The 24,683-nt window shown below is 44.3% G+C and overlaps 1 long non-coding RNA gene across 1 annotated transcript in view; it reads left to right on the top strand.

Annotated features, from left to right (window-relative positions):
* The window catches only part of LOC128348247 (uncharacterized), a 31,706-nt gene extending 7,541 nt beyond the window's left edge, over nt 1-24,165 (top strand). The window contains exon 2 of the long non-coding RNA XR_008318030.1: nt 23,667-24,165. This is a non-coding gene — a long non-coding RNA (uncharacterized LOC128348247). The remainder of the gene's footprint in view (nt 1-23,666) is intronic.
* Nucleotides 24,166-24,683: the final 518 nt, after the last annotated feature.

Below are 24,683 nucleotides of genomic sequence, written 5' to 3'. Positions count from 1 at the left end.
AGCCACTGTCAATAAAACAACTCCGCAAAACTAGGAGGTTTTTAAACAGTTCATATAATTGCAAATGACATAACAATATAGCACTTAATTTTTTATTATATCAAACCTTAAAAAAGGATTCATCTATCAACCAATTTATCAAGTAATTAGTTAAATTGTAGCTGATTAAATGTAAATAAATTTGCATATTACCTTGAACTTGCTTGGTCCCTTATGTAGGCACTTTTCTTTCACTTTGACCCACCAGATATGGATACTATGAGGGTAAGAGAGGGAAAGGTTAGAGGTGCTGTCCTGAGTTTCTTGATGGAAGGGTACAAGTGTAATAAATAACTTACAATTTAATTTACAAAGCTAACAGTCACTGTTAGAATGAAAGTTTAATATTTTCCCATTTCCTATTGGAGTAATACACTAAAAACAACCATTAAAAAGTGTATACATTGCTTGCAGCCTCACTGATTAAAATTGGTTTTTCCCAACTAATCAAATAAAGCTTCAGTTGATTAATCTATTGATTGAACTAATTAAAGCTGAAGCATTAATTAGTTGTGATGCTATAAAGTCCTCTCTATGCAATGACTTAGAGCACATCATTTTATTTGTTAAAGTAGTTTTTTCAATATATCCCCTTCATTCACAAAAAAATTCAGAGCTTTGTAGGTCTATGAGTCACAGATTTTTAGCAGACACATAATCTACATTGAAGCTGTTAAAAGATTTAGCCTAAGAAGGAGGTTCATGTGCCATCTGTCATAAAGCAAGACTGTAGGTGGCCCATAGAGAATATTGTTAGTTCAATAATTCGAGACAACTTCTAAAGAGTAGTTGTGAGCACCAAAAAAAAAAAAAAAAGTTGTCATACTGGCCTAATTAAATAGTTCCTTAACTCCATCTTATAAAATAACGCTGTGAAGAGAATTCTCATACACATTGACAAAAGGATAAATTGGAAAATACTTGTAGCTAACTTATATTAAGAATAGTCATTTCCACTGTGCCACAGGGATCAGCATAGAACATAGGAACATAGGAAGCTGCCATACACCAAGTCAGACCATTGGTCCATCTAGCCCAGTATTGTCTACACAGACTGGTAGCGGCTTCTCCAAGGTTGCAGGCAGGAATCTTTCTCAGCCCTATCTTGGAGATGCCAATCCAACCTTCTGCTCTTCCCAGAGCATCTCCATCCTCTAAGAGGAGTATATTACAGTGCTCATACATCGTCTCCCATTCAGATGCAACCAGGGCAGACCCTGCTTAGCTAAGGGGACAAGTCATGCTTGCTACCACAAGACAAGCTCTCCTCTAGATATTCAAGTGCATTTTTAAGAACAGACTATTCATCTAACAGTTAAAGAACTGTGACTCACATACAGTTCAGTGCACCATCTGTGGAAAGGCTGAGTGTGCTGTGTCAATTCATCCCCAAATTGCACATTTTTATCTAGAAAACTCACAGAGCTTCTGCAGTTCCTACGAATTGTGTCATCACTGCAGCGATGAGGCTCCCATTATTCCCAAAGGGAGGCTTGTCGCTGCAATGATTCTTAGAATTCTTAGGAGCCATGGAGAAACTGTAGGGGAAGAATAGCAGTTCAGTCCCCAAATAGGAAAGCAAAATCAGTTTGGTGAGAAAGCAGCAAAGCAAGAAGTCTTGAGACAGATCTTTAGTATTAAAAAACTACAAGGCTTTATGTAAAGAAAAGGTTACAAACGAATGTGAAAAAGCTTGCAGCTTAATTTCAGCTGAAGCTCATGGCTGAAGAGAGAGACAAAAAAAGCCATCTCTGGAGAGACAAAATGAAGACTAACATTGGAAGAACAAAGAGGGGAGGAGTCTAGCACTTTTATCCATGACCCTAAAATCCCCAGTGGTCACTATGAGACATTGCAGCTGAGAGCTGATGCTGCCAGAGTCCTAGCTCCAACACTACTTCTCATCGGCTTGTGCTGCTGTCTATAATTCCCAATGTCTCTCTCAAGGTTTTGAAGCAATCCCTGGGCAACAGTTTAGTTAGCACATCTGCTACTATTCGTTCATTTGGACAATACATCAATTTTACAAATCCCTTTTCTTGTGCATCCCGCACATAATGATATTTGGTTTCAATGTGTTTTGTTCTAAATTTAATTTCCTCTATTTGTGAGATCTGGATGCAGCTTTGATTATCCTCAAACATCTCAGTGGGTTTTGGTTCATCTATGTTCAAATCTGACATTAACTTGTGCAGCCACGCCACCTCTTAACATGCTTGAGTGGCAGACATATTCTGCCTCACTAGATGAGAGAGCAACTATTGATTGATTGCAGCCACACCAACTGACTGCTCCACTACCAGAGAAGAAAATATAACCACTGGTTGACTTCCAGTTTATTTGATCCTCAGCCCAGTCTGCATCCATATAACCTACTAATTTGGGTCCACTATTAGCAGGCAACGTTAATTTTAGTTGGATTGTCCCTTTTAGGTACCTGCCTAATCTCTTTACCGCAGTCCAGTCATCTTTGCTAGATGTGCATACTTTCCAACTCAAGATTCCCAAGCTATATCCTGTCTTGTTATCATAGCTACATATAAATGTTTTCTAATCACTGTCCTGTAATCATTGTTGTCTGGCAGTTTACTCTTGTCCTTCTGTTTTAGGTAACCTGTTTCCATAGGTGTACTCATTTCTTTGGCCTCTGTAAGTCCCAAATACTCTAGCACATCATTTATTTTCTGTTTTTGGTTAAGCAAATAGTTTCCATCCTCTTCTCCCTCTATGTGTATCTCAAGATAGTGTGAAACAGGCCCAGTTTCTTTTACTTCTATCTCAATATTCAGGTGCTTTATTATTTCAAGGCTGTCCTCTCTTTTTTCAAAACAAATTATCAAATCATCAATGAAAGGAAATATATAGGTCCATCTGTTGTCTTTGAGTCTCGAGTACAGGCAAGGGACGTCAGCCTTTCCTTGAGTAAATCCTTCATTGACTAGCAAGTGGTTTAATTTGACATTCCAGGCTCCTGCAGCCTGCTTTAGTCCATAAATACTTTTCTGCAACATACATACAAATTTTTCTTTACCAAGTTCCACAAATTCTGGAGGCTGCTCCATATAAATATTTTGTTTGATGTCTCCATGAAGAAATGCAGTATTCACGTCTATGTGATCCACTTGCATTTTCTTTGCTGCTGCAATGCTTACGAGTGTCCTTACTGAGGTGTTCTACAATGGAGCCAAATGTCTCATCATAATCTTCCCCATATATCTGCACAGGCGCGGACTGTGAACGCACTTCCAGGGTGGGCAGCTTCTTTAAGTGTAAATGGAGCCGGTGCTCCGTGCTGCCCAGCAGCCCCCGTGGCGGGGAATTGGTTCCGCCACTTACCTGGCTCCCATGGAGGCAAGCCCTCGCCAGCGGCCAGGTGAGTGGCAGAGGCGATTCCTGCTGCTGGGTGGCATGGAGCACTGGCTCCATTTACACTTAAAGAAGCCACCACCACCACCCTAGAGGCCCGTTCATGGCCTGAGTCTGTATCTGCAAGAAACCCTTTGCCACCAGTCTCGCTTTGTATCACTGGACATATCCTTCAGCATTTTGCTTAATTTTAAAAATCCACTTGCACCCCACAGTCTTCCTTCCCTCAGGTAGCTCTGTGAGTGTCCATGTGTTCTTTTTGTGCAATGATTCCATTTCTTCTTTCTCAGCTTCCTTCCAGATTTGTGCTTCGGTTGCAGGTAAGTTATCAGTTTCTTTCCATGTGCTTGGATATTGAAATCTTTCTCCCTTTGCAGTGTAGGAAGGTTTCTTAGGTGGAACTCCTATATTTTGTTGTGTTGAATGCCACACATTTTGTTCATCAGCATCCTCTTCTGCTGAATCGCTGCCAGGTGTAAAACTTACAGTGGATTCTTCCTTTTTGTCATATTACCTTGATTCTTTCTCCAACTGAAAATTGGCTCTAAGTCTGGCAGTTTGCTAGTGGTTGGTTTTTCATTTTCACTGACGTATGCTACATTGCATATTTTAATTGTTTCTAAGGCGAGGTCTAAAATCCTATATGCTTTACATCCTATGGAATAGCCAACAAGTATTCCTTCCTCAGATCTACAGTTGAGTTTGGTCCTTTTGGCTTTTGATATATAAGTGTATGCTTTCGATCGAAACACTCTTATATGATTCAAAGTGGGCTTGTTGCCATACCATAATTCATGTGGTGTTGTTCCTGTGGCCTTTGTTGGCAATCTATTTTGCAGGTAAGTAGCAGTCATCACTGCCACTCCCCAAAATTTAGTAGTCAAACCAGCATCCACAAGCAGAGGCGCTCTTACCCCTGGACTTTGGGGCCAAAGTCCAGGCCCTCCACAGCCCCTGCAGCCCCCCCAAATCCTCTTTAATCTTTCTTGGATGGTGTGGTTGCCTGGCAGAGCATGATGATGCTTAATTTGCGGGGGGGGGGGTGTGCTCCAAAGACCTTTAGGTCCAGGCTTCAAAATTACCTAGGTGCACCTTTGTCCACAAGCATGCATCTTGTCATTTCCATAAGAGGATGGTTCTTTCTTTCCGCCACTCCATTTTCCTCCAGAATATAAGGAACAGCCTTTTTCAGTTAAAACTGAAAATTATAAAAAGCTAAAGAAGCTAAAGAACTTACCAGATAACAAAATAATGATATTAAAAAGCCTCCATATTCTTTTAGTCTTTCTAGTGCTTGTCTCTTTTCATTTAACAGGTATGTATATGTGTATCTAGAATAGTCATCAATGAAAAAAAGAACATATTGATTCCCTCCTGGTGTATTAAATTGCATAGGTCTACAAACCTCACTATGAATCAGATTCAAAGGATGCTGTGTTTTTCTTTCTTTGCATGCAAGAAAAGCAGGTCTTGTTGCCTTTGCTCTTATACAGCATGTACACATTGATTCAGTCCTGCAGGGGCTATTTTAAGACTCTTTACCGAATCCAACTTTTCAGCCTGACATATCATTTTGGCATCCCTATGGCCTAACCTCCTGTGCCACAAATTTAGAAATCCTTTGTGTGCGCATTCCTTCACAGTTTTGGCTTTTTCAGTCACACATTCTACTTCAAACAATCCATTCACTTGTAAAACTGCTTTCATAAGCAGTCCTGTTTATCAGTAATGTAACAGGGTCAGCCTTTAAATTTTACTTCGTAGCCACTTTTCTGTGGAATATTTTATAGACATCAGACTTGTTTCTCGAGTAGGCACATACAAAGCTTTTTCAGTTGTTAATCTAATGGTTTCTTCTTTCTCCAGTTTGCAGAGCAACTATGCAAATCCTTTCCCTTCTGCATACATCACTTTTCCATCTGCCAAATATATAGGGATTTTACAACTTGTATCTAAGTTTATAAATCTCTCCCTCAGGTTTTTAAATCTCTCCAATCAGGTTGCTTGTAGCACCTGAGTCAATGCAAATGCCATTGCAGCATTTCTCAGACTTTACTTCCAAAACTTTATTAGTCCTTGCAAGGTTTTTCCTTTGCTTATTAGCTTTAGACCCTGATTGTTTGTAAGTTCTGTACTTTGTGTTCACAGATGACTCACTCTCTTTGCAACTTTGTTTTGCTTGCCTTTTGTCAGCAAACTATTCTTGGGACACTTATTCTGCAAGTGTTTGGGGCTTCCACAAATAAAGCATTTCTTATTTCTTTGAAAGGTTCTAAATGAATTTTCTTCTCTTTCCTTTGGTTGCCTATCATTCCTTCTGTGCAAATCAAAAACGGCTTGATTACAAATTGTAAGTCCGCATCCTCCTTGACTTCCAAAGCACTAGTCATACTATCAAAGTAATGTGGAAAACTATTCAACAGCAATCCTATCCAAACTGCCTCTGACATGATTACTTCTTACACTTGCAGTTGCCTAGATATTTCTAACATTTCATTTATGTGCTTGGACAGACCTTCTCCTTTTATTGCTCAGTTTTCTTACTAGATACACTTTGGAAACCACAGACTTCTTTTTATATAATCCTTTCTGAGTTTCTTACATATTCTTTGCATTTTCTTTGTCTCTTAGATGCACTAAGATTAGGTCATTCACCACCAAGCAAATCATTACTAATATCTTTTCCTGTGTCTCATTCCTGTGTCCCATTCTTTCTGCTCCTTTCCTGCATCTGCAGGATGCTAGGTGTGCAGACCTCTGCCAAGTCCATGATTCTTGAGGAGCATCTCCATCTTGAAAGACCAGAACTTGTATTCAAGACCTTGCAACTTTTCAGTCATCTGGAATCCTTGTGCTGTCTCCATTTTCAAAGCTTTTCTCATTGATTTGCTTTCTATTTAGCTCTCTAGACTTTTATCTTTTATATACTAGCTTCTGGGCTTGTAACCCTGTGTAGGAGAAGAATGGCAGCTCAGTCCCAAATAGCAGAGAAAAACCAATTTGGTTAGAAAGTAGCAAAGCAAGAGGTCTTGAGACAGTTCTCTAGTATTGAAGAACTACAAGGATTTATTTAAAGAAAATGTTACAAATGAATGTGAAAAAGCCTGCCACTTAATTTCAGATGTAGCTCATGGCTGAAGAGAGAGACCAAAACAAAAAGCCATGGCTGAAGAGAGAGACAAAAAAAAGCCATCTCTGGGGAGACAAAATGGAGACTAGCATTGGAAGAACAAAGAGGGCAGGAATTCAGCACTTTTATCCATGACCCTAAAACTCCCCAGTGGTCACTATGAGACATTGCAGCTGAAAGCTGATGCTGCCAGGGTCCTAACTCCAATAGGAACATCTGGGTTCACTAGATTCTTAGGAGCATCTATGTTGACTAGATTCAAGGACACAATCTGAGGATGAACAAAAAGGTTGATCCTTAAAGGCAGAGGAGACAATAAGCTTGTATTTCTCTCCTAAAGAAGACATCAAGCAAGGAAACGCAGCAAGGAAATTTAAAAAATAAATAAATCACCAAGAAAACAAAAGGCAAAGGAGAAGCTGGATGGAAGTGTTTGTGTATTTGTCAGAGGAGCCTGAGTGGGGGATTCATTCCAAGTGAATGACATTCCAGTTTGTGGGAGGATTCCCATTCCTGAGGACAGTCAGTTTGCCTGCTGATCTTGATTTACAAGGTTCAGACCAGAGGAGCTTTATGAACAGATATCGAAGGAGTTTCACATGAGATTGGTGGGGATGTCTGTGTGGAGGTACACAAGTGGTACTTTGCGAGGATATACCCAGTGCAAAAACAAGGTGAGTACTACCTGACTTTTGTAATTTTATTGGAGGACAAGCTTAAAACCTTTAATTAGCTGACAACTGCACCCAGTACATAGCTTCAAATGAACAAGCCCTATATACTCTGAATAGCCAATCAAACCTGAATAGCCAATACCAGCAGGGGAGGGGTGCTTCCTAATGTATTGCACAGAGTGTCGGATGTGTGACTATCTGCCAAGAGGCAGAAGTCCTGGGTGTGTATTTGGTGTAAAGTGCTCCTCGCTCTTGGGGAGCAGGTTCATTCCCTCAAAGCCAAGGTGGCTGTCCTGGAGAAGCTAAGGGAGGCAGAGAGGTGTGTGGATGAGACCCTCAGGGATGTGATAGAGGCATTCCACTCTCAAGCTGACAGAGCTTCTGCTGTCATGGAGAGTGAAGGTCTCAGGGAAGGAGCACATTGGTCTGAGGAAGAGAGCAGGGACCCCTTCCTTGGGTGGTGCATCCATATCCTCTCGCACAGAGGATACTCCTTCAGCGGGTGAGGGCCTCCTAGTAGTAGTTGATTCTATCATTATGGGCATAGATAAATGTGTCTGTGATCCATGTGTAGACCGCACGGTGACTTTCCTGCCTGTTTCAAAGATTGCAGATGTCACACTGCATGTAAGTAGACTGTTAGGCAGTGCTGAGGAGGAGTCAGCTGCTGTGGTGCACGTTGGCACCAACGATGTTGGGAAATGCAGTTGGGAGGTCCTGGAAGCCAAATTTAGGCTGCTAGGTAGCATATTGAAGTTCAGAACCCCCAGGGTAGTGTTATCTGAAGTGCTACCTGTTCCACACTCAGAAACAGTGAGGCAGGTGGAGCTGAGGTTATCTCAATGCATAGATGAGATGGTGCTGCTGGGAGGAGTGATTTAGATTTGTTAGGCACTGGGATACATTTTGAGGCAAGCAAAACCTGTACAAAAGGGACAGGCTCCACTTGAACAAAGATGGAACCAGACTGCTGGTGCTTAAAATTAAAAAAAAAGAAAAAGCAGAGCATCTTTTAAAATGATGCCTGGTGAATTGCCGACAGGAACTGGGGGGGTATCTGGTTCGGCCAGCAAAATCACCTAAGGTGCAGGTGTGTTTCAGATAAACCAGAAGGGGGTAGAGTAGAGCCAGGAGTTGAGCAGAAGGAAACACATGACAGCTTGGCAAAAATATGCAAGTGGAGATTTGTCAAGGAAGTCCAACACAGTGAAGAAACTTATCAAAAATGAGCGGACTGGTAAAAAGGAAGTAGAAAGGGAAAGTCGGAAGGGTCAAAGCATTCCAGAAAGCACAGAACTTATTTAAAACCACAATACTAGAAGCACAGTTGGGATGTATACCAAGAAGGATGAAAGGTACCACCAAGTTCAGGAGGAGGCCAGTGTGGCTAACAAGTAGAGTCAGGGAAGCTATAAAAGGGTCGAAGTCTTCCTTCAGAAAATGGAAGTCCCCAGGCCCAGTATATCATGATGGCAGCAGCGGCAGCACCAGGTCCATGCAGGGCTGCCCTGCCAAGCGTACGTAGAGGGCGGCAGGCGCGCCACTTGGAAATTGGTGTGCCGTGTGGCCTGGCTGCTGCTGCTGCCCCCGCAGTGCCTGTCCAGGAGCTGGGCCTGGAGCAATGGCACTGGTCACCCCACCCTAAGGATGGGCCTGCATCCCTTTGGCTTGTATAGAGCAACCAGACTGGGTGGCATCTGCCCATGTGTGTCTCCATGGCCTGACACTCTCATGAGAGAATGGTCCATGGGAGAAGGGATGTCGTCACAGATTATTAGAAGTGATTCCACCCAACACCCTGTCCCTGCAGATGGTTCTGTTCATGAGGTGTGAATGGATATCCCCATGGCCTTACACTCTCATGAGTGAGCAGTTCGTTCAGGAACATCCGTCATCATAACCCATGTCGAAGAGCTCCTTTCACTGGTGGCAATGCCGATCCTGGCAATCCTGCCTGGCCCATCTCATCAGTAAGTCTAGGGACTGCATACATTCCCACAAGGAAAGGGGCTGGTTACGGCAGTGAAACTCACTACAAACCAAAGGTTCAAACTGGAGTTTGGTGAGGTAAACCGTAGATCGCTTTTGCCACCAAACTGCCTTTGCATGCATTCGGACATTCACAAATTCAAACCTCTGCTCCATTTAACTTTGGTTTTGCATTATGTGCAGATGTGACCAGTCACTTCTACCCAGGTTTTTCTCCTACCTTGCTTCCACACAACCAAAAATTGGGAGCACACAGGGCTCCCAAACCCAAGTACAGTTTTAAATTGTGTGTATGGCTTCCGAAAGTGCTCTACCTCATGCACCAGACCTGTAAATTTATGTGTTTGTTTCATGTAATTATAAGCTGCTTTTCCACAAGCACCTTTGATGTTTGTCACAATTCTCAGTGGAACACAATGGCTGCCATCCAGAGAAATGTTCCAGGAATGCAGCAGCGGCTGCACATTTGTAACCAACTGTTGCTCTTAATGCAGCTGTATGCTTCCTGAGCAAAAAAGGGGGAGCAATTTTATGAGGTCCTGTGAACCTTCAGGAGGCCAGGGAGATAAGCAGAAATTACTCCAGCCTCTCCATGTACTCTCTGCTGCCCAGGAAGCCTCTGGCTGCAAAGATGAAGCTTCTTGCTACATCTTTGTTACATTGCTCTGAATGTCAACCAGCAATCTTAGCTTACTTTATACAGAAACTTATGACCTGGTCTGAGGACACACCTGTTCCTTCTTAGATCTGACCCTTGTGACAAGACCACCCCTTCTTCTTCCCTCTGATAGCTTATCGCCTTATTTCCCTCTTTGTGCTGAACTTTTATTGCTTATTGTGTGTAAAATTTGGGAAGTAGCAAGTAAAATGCAATTGCACTTATCTTATTGGATTCTGTTTGGTGGAAATGCCCTTTAATATGTCTGTCCTCCTGTGGCAGGAAGAGAGATGCAAGGAACAAACACTTAAATTTGCAATCCTGAATCTGCTACTTTAAAAGCAAATGTGGCATTTATTTTCTGTCTGATAGAATTTATCTGTGAGATGTGAAAAGTGCACAGTTATTCATCACATTTTCTTCTCTTTTTGTCCATATTAATGACTGCATACCCTCCAGGTAATTGCATCCTGTTTCTGTCAATGTATACATGGGAATAATGGGGGGGGGGTTTTCTATTAAACATCTTGAAGGAAATATATTTGCAGGCATGCTACCCCTTTTTTCTCTGATAATAGAATCCATTTTATAACAGTGAACGTGTGCTACAAACTACCCATTGTTATTATACTGGGATTCAGTGCCAATATATTTTATCAAAATGTAGCATCTGCCTTGTAATGCAGCATGTTCTGCTTTGGTGACAAAATGGCAATGCACCAGTGACACCAAATGCAGTGACAGATGGGCTGATACAGATATTGCTTTAGGGGAAGAATGGGGGACAGCTACTTCTCCCACCTTTGCTTGCTGCCAAGACTAAAATATTACAGGTGATCTAATTGGCTTCCTATGAAGTTTTTACCCTTTGGATTTCAGTGCATGCTACTTTCCCCATCTAATTCAAAGAATCTTCTGCCTTTGATTCAAAATTTTACTGAGCTGGAGAGAGAAAGAATTATGCATTTACCTCCCTCCACTACCAACATGCTACACTCTGCTTTCTGATGAGTAGCAAATGTGCACTGTAAGCAATTTTGCGAAAGAGTCTATAGCTCGTCTTAAGTCTATTGCTAATCAAGTGCTGCAGTGATGTATGGCTTTCAAAACATCTGCAGTTTTTTGGGCTTTTTGCCACATTTTAAGAGATAGTCAAGAAAGATCAGTACACACACACACACACTTTAAGGGAAGGAGTGCTGGGTGCTTTTTAGAGTGAACCACCCATAACTGCTCAGTCTTCTTTTTTCCTCATCTCCTGCACCATCAAATAGATGTTCAATGGTAATGGCTTGTGTGCAAGCTACAGCACAACCCTATAGGACCATAGTATGAATGGGATCAAACCTAGATCATTCAGACAAGTGAGCTATAATACAAAGTGACAGTTAGAATCATACAAACTTAACCTGGGCACAAATTTCTTTTAAAACCCCAAACTCAAGTCTGAGATGGTTCTCATGTGCACCCTAACCCAGGCTAAGGAAGTCCAGCCAGGGTTAGGCTGTGTGGGAGAACTGCCAGCTTGGGCCCAATCCAGATGAGGCACGGCTGCGTAGTCCAGCTTTGAAACCCAGCTCAAGCAAGCCCTTAACCCAGACTCAGGGAATGTGTTTGTTTTCTGGGGCTACATTCAGCCCCAGCGGACACAGAGACAGGTGCCTAGAGATGGGCGCCTCCTGGGGGAATCCCTCAATGCACTGTGCATGGGATATATGAAGGCTATTATCCTGAACTTCAGAGCTTCAGGCATCATCCTGACCTTCAGAGGTCTACACTGCACCCTTCAGCATGGATCTTCTGGAAGCATGGTCCACTCCCAGCAACAGTCGGGTGCTCATCTAGGGAGAAGGTGAATTTAACCAGCCTTCCCTGCCCGCCCACCTGCCCGGTCATATGAATGGCTCCATTGTCAACAGCCAAATATTTAATATATGTATTTTTGGAATCTCTTGTCAGAGAATCTGATCTGATGAAATGAAAATGTTGCTTGGGAAGAGATGGGAACTCTATTCATTGCCAACTAACACCACAAAAAGCTATGTGGTAGCTTAAAGCTCTTTTAACCTTTGAACTGTGGTTCATATAATATTGAAAGTGTGATTTATGGATATTTAGGAATGCAGATGTTCCGTTGCCTGAAAGCACAGACTGTTATATGATTTTCCTTAATAAAGCTACTCTTTTTTAAGATAGATCACTAGCTGATGAGGCTGGATACGCTCACTGGCCTTCCTATCAAGGCAGGTTGACTGATGGTCGGAGAGTCTTGGTTTTTTGATATTTACTAGCTAGCCAGAAGGACATTAAAAGAGTTTCCAGAACACATGGCTGATTAAGAATGTTTCTGGTGGTGACGGCAGCACTGAATCATACCTTCTTAGAACCTGTGAGGCTGTAACAATATCCACCTGCTGTTGCTGCTAGTCTAAGCACATGATCAGCCTTAGTGAAAGGTAGAATAAAAGCCAGGATCCAGAGAAGCCAAAGCCTGTGCTCAGGGATGGGATTTTCCCCCAACCTCTTTTGTTCCTCAAGAGGTTTGCCACTTAAGAGCGTGTTACAACTGGGGAGTTACCAGGAGCTGCAAGGTACTCCTGCCAGAAGGATGGCCCTGAAAAGTCCTTGTGAGTTTGTGTAAAAATATGTACAGAGCTTTGGATCTCTGCCCTTGTCTGCATTTATAGCATTAACAGCAGTTTATTGTTGCATGCATTTACCCTCTTTTAGATCTTGAATAATCATAATCAAAGATATACAGGGCAAGATATACAGTATAACTAGAGACAGACTCAATAAATCATAGCGAGCACAATCAGAATTTGGTCTTGTCCTTAAAAAGATTGTGCCATTGAGTCAGTGTTGACTCCTGGCGACCACAGAGCCATGTGGTTTTCTTGGTAGAATACAGGAGTGGTTTACCATTGCCTTCTCCCACACAGTGGGATGAGACAATGCCTTTCAGTACTTTCCTATATTGCTGCTGCCCAATATAGGAGTTTCCCATATTCTGGTAAACACCAGCGGGGATTCAAACCAACAGCCTCCTGCTCTCTAGGCTGGTTGCTTCCCCACTGCGCTATTAAACGTAAATGTAAATGTAAATTTACATGTAGCAAAATGCTGGAGCTGCTATTTTTACCATTAATCAACAACATTCAACAATAGCAAGAACAATGATAATACTTGATGTTTTCTAGGAGTCTTTATCATGTTAATGAGTCTTCCATGAACAATAAATGTGTTCTTTGAACTTTATAATATGAAATTTAAATCCACTCTGTTTTTTTGGTTATAAGAGCAATATAATGGGATCATTCACATGACCAAATAGAGGGGAGCTGGGGAGAAGGCAGGAACCTACCTACCTCCCCGCTGACAATCAGGGGCTCCTTTCGCCTCTGCTGACCCACGTGGCAGCTATTGGCAGAGCTGGGAAGAGGAGAAGGAAGCCCTCCATTATCCTAGAATGCATTGCACAGGAAGCAGAGAGGCAGCCCAATGCACAAGGGCTCCTACCCTTGTATGATGGCAATGCACGTGGGCTCCTACCCTTGGCTTTGCAAGCGACAGACCTTTATGGTTGCCAGCCCCAGGAGCCGCAAAAGCTGCTGCAGGCACCGTCATGACCAGGAACAAAGGTAGGACAGTGCACGTTTCTGTCCTACATAGGTTAAGAGCAGGGTAGAAAAGCTTGGCAGCCCAGCTTGATAGGTGCTAGGGAGGAGAGGGTTCCAAGGCTGCAGGAGTCTCTGTACCCTGGTTAACCCTCACCTTCCCAGAAAAGGCTAGTCATGGGTATGGCCTAATTTTTTTATTTGGTAACAAAAGGCAAGAGGACCAGGTGCCATTTCCCTCATTTACATGACAAACAGAATAAGTATGGCCAAAATCTGTTCTCATTTACTTCAGTATGATGCTATACTAACCGTGAGCCAAGCTACAGTTGTTGTTAATAACAGGATTGGCTCTGGCAGGCTTATTCTTTCCTAAAATTTATTTTTTTATTTATTTTTATTCTTAAATTTATATACCGCCTTTCATCAAAACAATCCCAAGGTGGTTTACAGCAGAATTTAAAAACAAGATGGTAAAAAAGACACAATTAAAATATTAAGCTAAAAAATATAAAACAAATCTGATCGAAAATTTAAAACACAAGCATAAAAAACAGTACAAAATACAAAGAGCAGCAGCAGAGGCAATCATATAAAAGCCTGGGTAAAAAGCCAGAATTTAACATGCTTTCTAAAAGCTGTGATGGAGACCGAGGAGCGAATAGCCACCAGGAGAGCATTCCAGAGTCTGGGGGCAGCAAGAGAGAAGGCCCTGTCCCACGTGCACGACAATCGAGCCTCCCTCATTGTCGGCACCTGGAGCAGAGCCCCCTCAGATGACCTCGTCAAGTGGGCAGCAACCCTTGGGAGCAGGCGGTCCCTCAGGTATCCTGGGCCCAAACCATTAAGGGCTTTAAAGGTCAAAACCAGCACTTTGAATTGGACCTGGAAACAAACTGGTAGCCAGTGCAGCTCTTTCAAAATGGGTGTGATGTGCTCCCGCAGGGCAGCTCCGGATAAAACCCTAGCTGCTGCGTTTTGCACTAGCTGCAGTTTCCGGATATTCTTCAAGGGCAGCCCCACGTAGAGCGTGTTACAGTAATCCAACCATGATGTGACTAAGGCATGGGTAACTGTGGCCAGATCTGCCTTCTTGAGAAAGGGACGCAGCTGGCGCACTAGCCGAAGCCGTGCAACCACAAGGTTAAAATAGCAACCACAAGGGGAACTGGATCCCTCCCTGTGAAGGAATAGGAATAGTAACCACTTGCCACCTCAAGTGCATTCTGGATTGGCCTCCTGCTCTTGTGTCAGAGTCGATCAGGTTATTGTGCAATTTATCTCTCAGCATACTTTGCCTCCATAAAGTTCCATATCTATTAGGTGGTATTTAAAGGTGCCTAAAAACAGTTTGGCTTGTGATAGATGCCCCCTCAGCTGATACTTAATCCCTCTTCCTGCCATAGCTGCTGCATCGCCTATGATGCTGATCTATAGGCCCTGGCCCTAGCCAGCTTCAGAGAGCTTCAAGGGTTAGGAAAGGCAAAGAGATTTCTACTTATGCTTCTCTGGAAACTCAGTGTCTAGCCATTTATTACATAGTTAAGTCTTAAAGGGACTTGAAGGAGTCACATTATATGAGTTCTATGGCACCTTCAAGATGAATCAACTTGGTCCAATTGATGCCTTATATCCTTCTCAGTCCAGACTACCCACCCCTTCCCTAGAGAGTGCTGCAGCCTTTTGGTATGGAGCCTAGCACCCCATTTCCTGTCCACCAGCTCCCTCCTAGTTTGTTGCTTGAACACTGTAAAGTCCTTGTTATGGAGCAGACTCAGCAAGGTGCTGAAGTCCTATGTTACTCAATTGACAGGTTTGGGTTCTAATGCAAGCCTGGTGTCAGGGTCTTATTTATTTTTGGGCCTGCTCTCTTCGCTTGCTGGAAGACTAAGCTAGCAAAAGAAATCAAGGGATAAATATTAAAATCCAAAAACTATTGAGTATTTAAATCATGCTGGGATGCTTGTTGGTGTTCAATCACAATATGAGACTTCCTATATATGGTCTATAAACAAAGGAGTCAGAGAAATCATATCTGGCATATATGAATAATGGAAAGTTGGGCACAAGGAAATAATAGATCACAGTAGTGGGGAAAGATTGATAGAACTGTGAAATACTACTGGGGCACTAAACTTTGTGTGAATTTAGAATCCTCTAGGTGCAAAGTGTTGTGTGCTTAGCTGAGGAGAAAAACAAAATTTACAGCTCACTACTGACGGTTTGAGTAATCTAGCCTAATAGTCCAAAACTAAAGGTGCCATTCAGCTGTCAACGCTTGTGCAGTCCTCTCATTATCATTAATAGGAGGAATGTGTGCAAATAATAGATCTCTCATAGATCAAAATGGCCTGATGCCATTGCACATGACTGAAGAATGGCTTTGCTTAAATAACCATCCACCCCTAACCTCAACAGACACATCCCTCTTAATGATTTCTGCCATGGCTAGTAGAAATTCATTTGTTCTCCGCGTGTAGAATATGAAACAGCAAGAAGCAAGAAGATACTCTTTTTTGCAGGTTTTTTAAAAAGAATGTGATGTCGGATTTATTAGTGGGAAACTTTGGGTCACCAAATTACTGTACTCTTATTATCTTTACTTTGTATCTGTACTCTGTTTAATTGTTGGGCAAGTGTATACGGTGGGTATATCTGTAAGTCCTGCCTCTACGCTCCCTGTGTTGATGCATTACTTAGCACAGCATTTGTCTGATGAGATTAATGCTGATTTTGAGAAGAAATCCTGCTCATAACTAGAGAAGTTTGAAATTCTGATGTTAAAGTATAGACAGCATTTGACAAATACAGGAATGGTTTGAATGAAGTCCCTCCACACATTTAAGAAATGATGTACTTGGTGGGGAGGAGGAAATGTGAATGCTCACACAGGAGCATAGGGAGTCCAGCGGTGGCCCCTGTCCTGCCCGTTGCACAGCTCCGTTTTTGAGCAGCTTCCCAGCCTGGGTGAGAACACATCTCCCTGCCTTTTAAAGCAGGGATAGCTGCTCCTGGCCACACTGCGAAGGCGGCTGGCCAAGAATTTGCTTGGAAATGGGGCGTGCACCCACTTTGCAAGCAAAACTTCACCCCTTACATGCAGGGTGTGTGGCTGAGGCATGAGGCGTGGGCCCTGAGGGGTGACAGCATGGGTTCTTTGAACCCATTCACGCAATGGGGGTTCCGCCCCATGCTCACCTCTTAAGCATACTGCTAAATGGAAAGTACCATCAAACCAGCTCCCAAAATCTTCTGATTTTTTTCTTAAAACACCCTTCAAAATTCCTACCACTGACTGAACACCACTGTGTAGGGCAGAGGGATTCAAAATCCATACTAGAGTAGTGCAAGGCAGTGGTGAAGGCACTGAGCTGCTTCATCAATAATATGAAGATGTGCTGCTACTGCATTGTACAAGTTGCTAATGTTACCATCATTGCATTGGGTGCATTGGGTGTTGCTAGCCACTTAGCAACCACACTAAAATGGGGGTATACGTCAGAGCATGCTGGAACACCCAGGTTACAGTCCCTGCTATTTCTAGATAAGGCAGGGAAAGACCCCTGTCTGAACCTCTGGACAGCTGCTGCAAGTTACAGTAAATAATACTGAGCTGTATAGATTAACAGAATAAGTATAAGACAGTGTCATCATATATTCAGACCCCCACACCTTCCCAAACTAGAAGCATCCATGCCTCCAAAGCTTCCCTGTAGGGCATCATGTTGGCTCCCTCCCATGGAGTGACATATGGTGGACAAAGCTGACAGCTTTCTGGAGAACCACTCCTGAGTTATGTTGGAGTTTGAATGCTGGAGGCCCTATTCAGCAGAATGCAGCATCCCTCTGCCTCGTGCCGGGGGGTGGCTCTTTGCCTCACCCCAGTCCTTGGCCAGTCTCCAAGGCAGCTCTGTTTGGGCAGCTTCAGAGAGGGCTGGTGGGCTTAGGAGGAGCATTAGTTGGGGCTTGCTGCTCCCTTCTCAATTTGCCTCTAGCACGGCTTTGAGAGGGAATGTGTTCCGTGCTCTCCTCCTCTGCTTTGTGGGATCAGACTGCTGGGCTGAGCAGGTTACAATCTGGTGAGGTGTGTGCAGCCTTGCAGCAGTGTTTGGTGCGGCCTTCTGGCCAGTGGGCAACAAAGTGGCGCGGATCTCAGCAGAGGCCACGTGTGGTTTGCCCAGAAAGGGGAAGGCTTGGGGAGGAGGGTTGCAACTGCATTTGGATCTAGCAGTGGGTCTGGGCCCTAGGGGAGCAGCAATCCCTCCTGGAAATCCCTCCTGTTTATTTTGGCTCACATCTCCCCACTGGGTCTTTGCAGGCCAATTGAGTTCTACTTAGTGATGGGGGGTTCGTGGGGGCTACCCTCCTTTTCTCTCTTTCCCAACATCATTTTCTTGGGTCAGGCCCAGGGAATGTGAGGCCTTTTGGGGGCTCTTTGGAGGGTGGTGGGGACTAAGGGCAGTGCCACTCTCTCCCTCATAGGGCTAATTGGCTGGGGCCTGTACTATGAGGTACTGGGCTGCTGCTTTTGCTTGTTTACTTTTTATCTGGGGCAGTGAGGTGCAGTTACTGTTATCACATGGGGCTCCTGGGTCTGGTCCAGAGTGTGTGGCTTTCAGCCGGTGTTTAGTGTGTGGTGGTTTGTTTGGCTGTCTCGTAACCTGCCCTGGTTTAAGAATACCACCCAAGAAAGTTACAGGCAAAAAAGTGGGGCACCCTGTGCAAAATCCTAAGGGGCCTCGCCCTCAACTTTCCTCTTCTGAGGATGAAGACGATATGGGCACACTGCACTCTTTGATTGCCAGAATGAAGGCACTGGAGTGTGCTAAAAAGGCACCTTAAGATCCAGGGGTGGGTCCTTCAGGGGTGCCTAACAGAGGGAAAATGCACCAGGGGAACTGCACATGCTAAGATGCTAAAAGCTTTATCTGATAGGCTGGCTGTGCTTGAAAAGGGGGGAATGGACAGTGCATCTGTGCCAACTGACCTGGGAGGCCACAACTGACTGCCTCCAGTGGCACCAGCCCATGAGACCCAGGCTGTTCTGCCTGCACCTCTGCCACCTGCTCCAGAGGCTCCATCACTAGAAACACCTACACCAAGACCTTCAGGTGAGGCAGATGGGGATCTGATGAAGGATGCTTCAGGGCCGTGGACAATGTATCCATGGTCTTTGCAGCCTTTCCCCTGCTGGGGTTGCAGCCCATTCTGGGGTCCAACAGCTTTACAAGGGTGGCCTGGAGGTGCTTATACAGGGCAACTGGGGGTGGGGAGATACCATCTCCTGATGGATCTTGTGGTGTGGGGACTGGAAGGGGCTTCCCCCATGGGAGTTGTCCCTTCACCACGGCATTCGTATTTTGGGGCTATGGGCCTCCCGCTGAGTGATCATCTGCTTCCAGCTACTACGGAGAAGAGCCTCAAGGGTGAATATATGGACACATTCAGCTTACTTTTTAGGGAGCCAGAGGTTAAGCCCAAGGAAGGAGAACAAAATAAGGAACAGGAGGAGACAAAGTGCAAGCCAGTAGAGAGGACATGGAACAATTGGTTGTTGGGTTTCACCATCTGCATGGGGGTGGCCTTACAGGCACAGATGTCCAGGGGCCCATCCCTTGTCAAATATATGGACATCATACATTGGGTTTTTATGGACTGCGTGGGCACCTCATGGGCTTGTTATGATGAAAATTTCAGGATGAGAGCCACTCTAGATCCTTCTCTACCCTGGAAAGTCCCTCCTAATGAGCTGTGGTTCCTCATTATGTCACCTTCGTGACCAATGGATAGCAAGGGAGCTGACAGTGGCCACCTGCTCTCAAAGCCTTCTGGTTCTACTGGCATGTTGGGCTCAGGCCAGCAGTGGGTTCAACCCCATTTGGTGTGCTGGGAATACAACATTGGGGGGTACTGTTCTAGGACACATTGCTACTTCTGGAATGTGTGTGGCCTCTGTGATATGAAGCACCCCAGCTCCACCTGTAATAGGACACAGGGTTGGGGAACTCCACCTGTAATAGGGCTCAGGGTCAGTCAGCCAATCAACATAAAGAGCCCTTGCCCCCGACACCACCTGGAAAAGCGTCCCAGCCCAATCAACCCTATAGTCTTGGCTGAGCTACTGGTGGATTATCCAGATATACGGGTGGCTGTTTTTCTGTTAAAGGGTTTTGGGGAGGGTTTTAGGATTCCTTAAACTTCTTGCTGAGAAGCCTTTTTTGCACCCAACTTACAGTCTGTGGTGGGGATGGATGGGGTGGTCAGCGCAAAGATCAATAAAGAGGCAGCTGTAGGCTGAGTGCTGGGCCCCTTTGACTCACCCCCCCATCCTGCACCTGCACATTTCACTGCTTGGGGTGGTGCCGAAGAATGCTCCTGGTGAATTTTGCCTGATTCATCACCTGTCTTAACCCAAGGGCTCCTCCATGAATGATGGTATTCTGGAGGAGCTGTGTTCAGTGCACTATACTTCATTTGATGAGGCGGTGCAGGTTGTGCGGGGGTGTGGCCCAGGGACTTTCCTTGCAAAATGTCACATTGAATCAGCCTGCCGTCTGCCGCCTGTCCACCCAAGAGATTTTGACCTACTGAGTTTTGCCTTCGAGGGCCTGTTTTACGTGGACAGAGCCCTCCCTATGGAGTGTTCAATTTCATGTGCTGCTTTCGAGGCATTCCGCACATTTTTGAAGTGGGCAGTCTGGCACAGGGCATTCCTTCATCTCTCAACCTGAGATTGAACACTTAGATCCTCACCTTTTTCACCCGGATGGGGTCCATTTGTCAATGAAGGGTTGTGACATTTATTTGTTTAATCTGCAGTGGGAACTTGCTGAATTTTTGGAGAGGTGGTGAGGTTAGGCCAAGTTAGGCTGACTTTCCCTTGCGGCAGGTGCAGTGGGTTTTAGTGTTGGTGAGCCCCCAAGGGCTTTAAAAGTGTGAATGGTTCATCAACTCTTAGAGGCTTCACACCTCAGGGGCTGCAATTGGCCATTACACCTGCTTCTGGGCTTCACAGACTTTAAAGGCTGTGTGGCTTGGAGGAAGCGAAGCCCTAGAACGTGCCCTGACCCTATGGGTTGGCAAAGTTGAGGAGGTAGCAGGTTTGCACTGCTTCCTCCTTTGAGCCAGGGCGTGTCGCCCTGATGAGGCTTGGGGAAAGATCTAAAAATCTGAACCCAGCCTTGTTAGGCCCGCACTGCAGGGGATGGAGCTTTTGTCCACATCCAGTTCGCCAACTGGTTATTTAATAAAGTTGTGGTCCTTTTATACCAAACTACTTGTGTTGTGTCATCCTTGCAGCTGGGGTTGTGAGGGCAATAGTCTTCTGCCCAACAGTTTGACTGTGACATGACACAGATAATCTATTGGTGATTCAAATCCATTTCATATCCCAATATTTTCTAGGGTGCTTTTAAAAAAACTATAGTGTGCATGAGAGAGAGAGAGAGAGAGAGAGAAGTATTAGTAAAAGGGTTAGCAATTTTCAACCAATATGAACACAGTAGGGCCATTCACACAACCAGGGGGGTGAATGGGTGGGGGGAGAAGTCTGGACCAACTCACCTTCCCCCCAGACAATAGCAGAAATGTTGCTGGAGGCATATACTGTGCTCCCAGATGAACTCTGCTGTGGCACGCAGCAGAGAGCTCCAGAGGCTGCTCTGGATATCCTACAATGCACCACATCTCACGTATGCATTCCCCAAGAGATGTGTGCTCTAGGCACCCATCTCTGTGTCCTCTTGGACTTAATGCAAACACATGATCCCAGAACTGGGGTTAATGACACCTCATGCCCTTAACCCTGGCTAAAAGGCTGTGCTGTCCTGCCAGGATCAGGCCCAATCCTGGCGGTTTTCACACACAGCCAAACCCAGGCTGTTATCGCACTGTCACTTATCGCATTGTCGCTCTAACCTTATCGCACTGTCGCTCTAACCTTTTTCTAGTACGTATATTTGGTCTAATTCATCATGCTTTCCAATCGGAGAGTTTTTCAGATTTTCTAGGAAAGTAATACATTTTCCTGGGGTTTGGGATACTTTTTTCTAGTCTGGGCAAAGTCTGGAGCTACCTGAGAAAACAGACTGTTTCTATATTTTGTGGTTTGGTCTGAGAGTTTCATGTCAGTCAGTGAGTGTGAGTGAGAGTCAGTGAGGCCCAAGCAGCTTTATATTATAGATGGATGTGTGTGAGTGTGTTTTAGATTCGTGTAACTATGGCCAATAATCACCATAAATGCTTCTCCAGTGACAGTGCTTGCTGTGTATGAACAATCATGTACTGCTGCACCTGTCATGAATGCGAGCACAGATGATGTTTATAATCTCTTCATGTATTATGCACAAAACCATAAAACAGGCCTGCACAACATATGGCCTGCAGGCCGCATCCAGCCCATGAGGCCTTTTCCACTAGCCCACGGGGCCATTGCACTTGACTCTCCCTGCTGTGAACATCCGTGTTTGTTTTGATTTTGTTTAAAACCCAATTCCAGCCGCCACACGGCTGAGAAGCACCTGCGTGACTCCCCCCCCCCCGGGGTGGAGGAGCCTCGCCTTTCCCCTTGCTCACTTTCCCATCCCCATCCCCAATCTCTGGCTCATGCGGCAGGCTGGCGAGAGCAAGTCGGGTGCAAAGTCTAGCGCGTGTGCACACACACCTCTTGTCTTGCTCGGAAGCTGAAGCAGGGAGGGGTTTCTTCTTTTCCGCTTTGCTTCCCACCCTACACTGCAGGCACACCCACTGCAAGCACAGCACCCAGAGCGACAGAGAGGAGTGTGCCCGCTGCTCTGCCTGGCACTCTGCCTCTACCATAGTCCCTATCGCGGCAGCTCAACTCCAGGCTTGTCTTTGTGTCAATGTGGTCCTGGGTAATCTGCTGGAGAAATGGTTCCCAGCTGAGAGCACGGCTCGCTGGCTGTGCATTGAAAGGGACGCGCTGCGGGAGAGACAAGAGCTGGCGGCTGCTCTGGAGAAGTAAAACTAGGCCCCTGAACTCCGTGAGTACTCTCCCTCCTGTCTCCCCGCCCCCTCCTGTGTGCGTGTGGTAATTGTTTGGCCTACAAAGGCAGAAAGGGCCAAATTGCATTCTTGAGTCCCCCGTTCTTACTTCGGAAGAGGATTAATGATTTCCTGGTGCCGAAGAAGCTCTCTGCAATAAAGGCCATGTGCGGTGGGGTAGCTATTTCCATCAATTTCTTCTTAAACTTTCTCTCTTGTGTGCCAAATCTGCCCCATTCTCTTTCTCAAGCTAAGCCTGCCCTGTTCTCTCTCTCTCTCTCTCTCTCTCTCTTGCTCTCTCACCAGGTCTGCCCCACTCTCTTTCTCAAGCCAAACCTGCCTCTCTCTCTCTCTCTCTCCAAGTCTTCTCTCTCTCCAAGTCTTCCCTATTCTCTTTCTCAAGCCAAGCCTTCCCCGTGTTCTCTCTCTCTCTCTCTCTCAAGCCAAGCCTGCCCCATTCTTTCCCTCCCCCACCCCATTTCACTTCTCTCTTTCCCTCTTATAAAAGCCTGTTTGGTGAAGGATCAAAGTGTAACCTTCTTATTAAAAATTAAGAGAAAAACTTCTCTATTTTTTCCCCTTAAAAGTGCTCCGTGTTAAGTGTGATGGTTTGGCAGAGGTAGAAAGGAAGAACAATGCATCTTATTGTTATGTATTTTGTACATGTTGTATTGTATTTATTTTATTAGAATTTTTAATTCAATTCATTTTATTTTAATTTAAATTACTCTTGCCCTGCCAGAACTTCAAAAGTTAAGTTTTGATTACATTCATTTTAATTAATTTCACTTTAATTTGATTTAATTAATTGATTTATATTAAGTGTTACTTTGATAATCAGCACCCTAAAAACTGACCTCGGCTCCCATGAGCCAAGTCACGGTCAGGTTCGGCCCACCCGGTCATTTGAGTTGTGCAGGCCTGCCATAAAAGAAAGTCTAAATCCATGGTTCTCAAACACATTCTACAAGATTGCTAATGTTAACTGACTTACACTCACTCACAGTGGAGCTCAAACTTGTTCCCAGCATTAATATGTAAAGATGCATAATATCTGGAATAACCTTCCATTCCAGTATGGCCATTCAATGTGGTTTTTCGAAGCATGATTCCCCTATAGCACGGGATGCATGCTGAGTTTAGCGTTGATCCATATTAGTAATCAGATCACTGACTTTCCTTTCTTGTAGAATCCTTACACTAATGAAAGCAATAATACAGACATATGCTGACATGCATTGCTCCCAAGGTGCCTTCTGAAGCAGCCAGGGGATCCAAAGGAAGAACAGACAAGGTATTTCAGTTTATATTCCCAGCTCATCTATTTCAAACAAAGAAAGAAAACCTTCAGAAGATATACTTTGGTTCTGAAGGCATAGAATAAAACATAGCAGCAGCAAATCTGAGACTCAGCATTAAAGAATGTGTACCCCCCACCCCTTGGAACAATCTACAATAGGATATACTCGACACTGAGAAGATTTCCAATAAATCTGAGAAGGCAAAAGAGGTAGAAGAGGTCAGTGAAGCATGTGGAGTTATAAAATGACCTCACAACACTCAGAAAGGAGATCACCTCAGTGTTTATTTTTAGAAGACAACATTGTTCCTCGTTGAACTGTGATGGTGTGTGTGGAGCATTTTCCCTTGTTAAATATTGATAATAAAAATGATCCTTGATTCAGTAAAGTTGACTTCTAATATTTCTGAAAGAAATTTGATAAGAGTTGGTGTCTCTTATTAATAGGTCTGCCTAACCTCCATGAATATTGGTGGAAAAAAATTCCTTCATGTGCACTGACTGAAAAATGCTGCATATAATCCTTGATATTGGTTTTGTATTAAAATTGACAAGAATATTGTGGTATTCTATGCAATATCTTTTATGTTTTGTTGTTGAGAGGTTTGTCCCAGTGAGGATCTTGTAGAGAGTGTGGAGAGTATGGTCAAAAAGAAAAAGAGAGGGAAAGGACAGAGATGTAGTTAAATCTATATAAGATTACTTTGTGGGGGAAGCAGTTATGAAACATATACTTCATAATGGTTTGTACTCCGGTTTATACTGTTTTCTTGAAGATCAAATTGAGCCCGAAAAACAAATTACCACAATCAACAAGAAACACTAGCTGACATGATGGGAAAAATTACTCTAAGTAATCCCACGGAAATTAAAGGGACAAGTTAGGCATTTGAGTGATTTCCCTCAA

The sequence above is a fragment of the Hemicordylus capensis genome, chromosome 1 (genome assembly GCF_027244095.1).
Source record: "Hemicordylus capensis ecotype Gifberg chromosome 1, rHemCap1.1.pri, whole genome shotgun sequence".
Lineage (NCBI taxonomy): Eukaryota > Metazoa > Chordata > Lepidosauria > Squamata > Cordylidae > Hemicordylus > Hemicordylus capensis.
This window is presented reverse-complemented; position numbering and strand designations above follow the sequence as displayed.